Below are 5,276 nucleotides of genomic sequence, written 5' to 3'. Positions count from 1 at the left end.
CTGTTCAGCTGTCCAGACTATGAGGTTTACATACTTCCTTGACCAAGGATCCCAGTTCAGTGAAGCGTTTAAGTATGGACCCTAACATATCCCACTTCAGAAAAAGTACCAGCAAGTACATTCTTGACCACTGAGTAAAAAAAACGCACAAAAACAAGGAATGAGATAAATGGATGAATCTGCTGCATAGAATCTGGTCTATGGAATATTTTGTCTCTGTCTGGACTAAACTAGAGCATCCAATCCCCTTCCCCCTCATGCAATAGCTAGTCAGAAAATGCACTGCGGGCATGTCTACACATGCATTTATGCCAGCTTAAATTTGCTGCGCAGCAACTGGGAATTGTCCAGCATCTACACATGCATGCATTAAAGTTCATTAACTCTGTGTGTGGGCTGATTTGGGACTAAAGTCAGTCCACGTGCACAGTAATGCATCTACATGTGCGTTACTGTGCAGTAACTATTCCGGCATAAATTTGATACTTGCATGATACAGGTATCAAATTTATACTCAAGTCGGTGCAAGTCACCATATTTACTGCACAGTGTGGGTGTGCACATGTAGACATGCACCAGTAATTTTGGTTACTGCACATTAAATGTGCATGTATAGACATGCTCCCCACAGTAACAGCTAAATGTACAGCAGAATTTAGAACACCATTAAGATGCCATTTGTCACAAAGCAAATTTGTATTGCTGCCAGCTTGTAGTAGGCTCCTTGGACTTGTAATTTGAGTGAAACTGCATTTTAGAAAACAGCATTAAGCTTCAGTCACACCAAAGTAAATGAACATTGGTTCCCTTATTTAAATGAGACTCATTTTAGCATAAACTACACATGAATTTGCATGATTTTTATTATATGAGTAAGAAACTGTGACCACTGTGTTAAAGTTTCTATAAGAAATGGTTTTGTGGGAATTCATTAGAAATCAGCATTGCAGTATGAAAGAAAGAATTTCATCACAGAGCTGTATTAGAAACCTTGATCACTTACCTTTTAAGACCTATTAAGACATAAGTTGAGAGTTGTATTAATTCTTTAAGAAAAAGACATTGCAATTTACCTGACCTTAACCAGATGTTAATTGCTTATTCATTCAAGCAGCCCTGTTTTAATCTACTGCTTAAATAAATAAAACAAGCAGGGAGCTGACCTGAAGACTTCAAAAATAATAGTCACAAATACTTGCACAATGTTTTACCACCAGATATTGGATAAGTGTACCACAAATATTTTTCTTTCATAATTCAGTCAACTCTTTCTTAGTTTAGTTATTTGCCAAAGATGTTATATTCAAATATTTTTCATCCACATCCAATAAATTATTTGCAAACATTAATCTTAATTTTGTATAAAGATAGTTAGCTGTATAAGCCTGAAGTCAGGCCTGAAATAGAGCAGGATGGCACCTTAGAGACTAACTGGTTCAGAGAGACATAAGCTTTTGTAGGCAACAGCTTATGTCATCAGATGATAACAGGTCTAACAAACTAGGTTGTTGCCTATGAAAGCTTCTGCTTCTGTGAATCATTTAGTCTCTAGTGCCACCCTGTCCTAGCGTCTTCCTATCCTTAATTTTGATAATAATAGGTATATATGTTTAACAAACATTTAATTAATTAATCTCTGGTAGCAAATTAAAAAAAACATTAAAAACAGGAAAAAAAATTTTAAAGTTGAAAAAAATTAGGCAAAATTTTTTCCAGAAAATGATTTCCAATTTTTAAGGAGCTCTAATTGCATGCTACATTGTTCCATGTATGCAACTTTCATACATACAAATGACTTTGCAATTACACGTAATGTGTTTCAGGTTGTTTTCTGCCAAGTGTTACATTGTCATTGAGGGTGCAATGCAAAGCCAGTAGTGAGTCAATTGAATTAGTACCATGATCTTCATTAGGCTTCATTAGGTGCAAAATGCTTATTTCTGTAATACTTTGAACTAAGGTTAGTTGTGTTATGCATGGAAAGAACCATACACGCAGATTGCAGTATATCAATCATGATGTCAGGAGAAAACAAATTCAATTCACTTTGGACTATTACAGCCAAGGCCCAGTGGCCAGGTGGCCACCCTATGACAGTGGGACCCTGCATAGGATAGCTGGTATTGGAGCAGAGATGGTTATACAAGCCATATATCCATAAAAGAAAATTCACTTATAAGTTATAAATGTCTGTTGCTTTAAAAGATAGGAAAACTGATACTTTAGATATTGGAGCTTGCATTTGGTTAAAAATCTTTTCTGACTATATCTCAGAAGTAATGTACACCCCTTGTTACACTAGAACTTGTCTTTGTCAAAGCATAGAGTAACCATAAGAGTAAAATTCCCTGTCAATTGCCAAAGGATTGTGTTAGATCTCTGCCTGGGCAATGCTGCATACCAAGTTCAACAGTCTTTTTTTATTTTTAAAAAAGAGCCTGTTTTTCTCCTGATCAGACATAACTTGTTAATTTGTTCTTTTAAGGATAATGTGTTTCATTTTCAGCAGCTGCATCCCATTCTGTTTCTCCTTTTCTTGGAGGATGCAGAGAAATGCAGTATATACACATGAAGGTGAAGAATGTGGTGAATAAATAGCCAAACTCCAAATTAATATATTTTTTTAGCACCCATATGTTTGCATGTAAAGATGAAGAATAAACTGATTATTTGTTCACTCCCTGTATAATCCACAGAATCCTTGTGTCTGTGGACTGATTTAGTGCCTCTCAAGGTAAAACTTTCAGGGGCTAAAGGGAAAAGAGAAAGAAAATCTTTCTATGAAGAGACAAGGATCTCTGGGAGCATAGGGCTGTCTTCATGGAGTTCTGTGGCTCTAAGCCCCAACCCGACCCTGCCTCATAGTCCCTTAGATGATGAGTATCATCCTTCCAGCACAGGGCAGCCCGGTGTCTGTCCTCTCCATTCCCTCTAGAACGTGACCCTGGAGGGCATCTTTCATGGGGTCCTGAGAAGAGGGGTGGTGCAATTACACAGAGAGAGTCTCATTCACTGCTGCACAGGAAGATCTAAGCCTTGAATCTAAGTATTGAACATGGTTGTGTAATTGGGAGGGAGAGTGTTAAGAAAAGTGCTATTCAACTGAAATATCATTGAGGTCTGTCATTGTCAGTATGTTTCAGCTTCAGCTTACTTAAAAAGAGCTCTGAATTTAAGGATCCATCAACCTTTGGTTTGAATGAATCATTGGCTGCTATTTCTGGAAAAATCCTCTAGATACACAGGCGTTAATATGGTCTATTGCCATTCTGATTTACTGGCCCTGAAGAGATTGTAAACTTGAACTAATGCATGGTCTAAGCATATGTAATGCATGATAGCATATTATATATTATTTTATTCTTTTTTATACTGTAAGAATAATGGAAATTGTGTGCAGACTTGTTTTCAGTACTGGTAGCTTTCTCTCTCTCATATTATATGGTGTTGAAATGTAATGTTTTGCTTCAAGTATGTACCAGTGCCATTAGCAGACTGCGGCATATAAACTATTGAAACCAGTCAGGAAACATTTACTAAACTTGACATTTTTCACTTGAATATCAGAAATAGTTAATCATATTTTTTGTGAACTTACCCTAGGGCTCAGCTATCATTTCTGTGCTCTGCTATAAGGAAAACCCACATTTGGGTAAAACCTCAGGACTGACTTTCTTGCCAGTGTCAAATAAATTATGTTGTTGGGGCAGCATTCTCAAATGTTTGACTTCTGTGGGAGTACCTTCTTTTTCACATGATTTCCACATGTGACAGGATAGATGTGGAAGCTGCACAGTTTGTTAATGTTGATGTTCCTGATAATAACATTTGAGGCTGGAGAAAACTTTTCATATGCTCCCAATTATAATGGCTACTCATGCGTCCTTTCCTTAGCATGTGAACACACACACACACACGCACACACACACACACGCACATTTACACACACGCATGGAGCTGACAGGTCAAGAAGCCTTTTTTCCATACAGGAACAAATCAGACTGAGGAAAATTAGTACTCCCTACAGCAGTGAGTCTCAACCTTTTTAGAAATGAGGCACTCCTCATTTGGCTGAAGGCACCCCTCCAGGACTTGTACGCATTGGGCAGCACCCAATTTCAAACGCTATTTATTACAGTGCTCCTCCCCGGGGGGGGCAGTGGGAGCAGGACAGCTGCTGGCCAGGAACGAGCCTAACCCTGTATTTATCTCCTCCCAACTGCTTCTCTCCTCACACCTCACAGCACCCTTCAAAAGACCTCTCTGCCCCCCAGGGTGCCTCAACACCCTGGTTGAGAATCAGTGCCCTATAAAGAGAACTAGTAAATACATAACTCTTTATTGCTTTCATCGATGACTTGGCATATTCTCGAAGTGACTGACTTAAACATACTACAGCAGTGAAGCTCAAGCTTTTAGAGTGGGAGACCAGGCCCCCCCCGGGAGCAGAAGGGGTGAGAGAGAGGAGGGGAAAGGAAGTGGCTGGCAATGCCAGAGGAAGGGTGGTGGGGGGGAGAAAGGAAAAGAGCCTATCTTTAGGCTGCAAAGGAGATTAGTGCCAAGTTGCAGGGCAAGGATGGGGATGCCCCGGGCTGAGCTCCTTGGTACTGATCAATCCCCTGTGCCATGGCCAGATCGAGTCACGCTGGAGGTCAAATCCAGGCCAGAGGTTGCGCACTGCTGTACTACAACCCTGGGATGAGTAACTTCCACTCAGCCTGTTGCTCAACACTTATCTGCTGGCTAAACAAAAGCTCTAGGGCTGTGTCTTTCTTCTGTTCCTTTTGGTCTGGGATCATTCCCTTCAGAGCCTCATTTCTTTCAGCTATGAACCTCCTTCTCAGGCCATGTGAACAGAGGCGTCTCACTGCCTCATAAAATCAGCTCCAAAACTTGCTCCACAAATCAGAAATGTGATACAGCATGGTATAATCCAATGTGCGCACAATCTGGAAAGTGCTCCTTTTGATACTGATATAATTTTCATTCTACTTACTCTAAACAGGCATTTTATCAAGGTTACACTTGGTATTTATATTGCCTTGCTGTACACATTGTTTTTATATACTGCATAACACATATCTTTCTGCTCATCGTTTCCAGAGACAGAAGCAAACTTAGGGCAGGGCAAACTGTGTAATTGCCTGGGAACCTGAGCTGGTCAGGACCCCCATTGCACTACAGGGCTCTTTTAATGCGGTTGTCTGATACAGAGTAGGGGCCCACAACTGAACCTTTGCACAGAGCCTCCGAAAGATAAACCTCACCGCTGTTTT

At 40.0% G+C, this 5,276-nt stretch overlaps 1 long non-coding RNA gene across 1 annotated transcript in view; it reads right to left on the bottom strand.

The window, feature by feature from the left end:
* Positions 1–2,429: 2,429 nt before the first annotated feature.
* The window catches only part of LOC109307369, a 4,124-nt gene continuing 1,277 nt past the window's right edge, over positions 2,430–5,276 (bottom strand). The window contains exon 2 of the long non-coding RNA XR_002100249.1: positions 2,430–5,262. This is a non-coding gene — a long non-coding RNA (uncharacterized LOC109307369). The remainder of the gene's footprint in view (positions 5,263–5,276) is intronic.

The sequence above is a fragment of the Crocodylus porosus genome, unplaced genomic scaffold, assembly GCF_001723895.1.
Source record: "Crocodylus porosus isolate Cpor-Errol unplaced genomic scaffold, CroPor_comp1, whole genome shotgun sequence".
NCBI classification, from domain to species: domain Eukaryota; kingdom Metazoa; phylum Chordata; order Crocodylia; family Crocodylidae; genus Crocodylus; species Crocodylus porosus.
The sequence above is the reverse complement of the archived record's forward strand: the minus strand, read 5'-3'. Positions and strand labels throughout refer to the sequence as shown.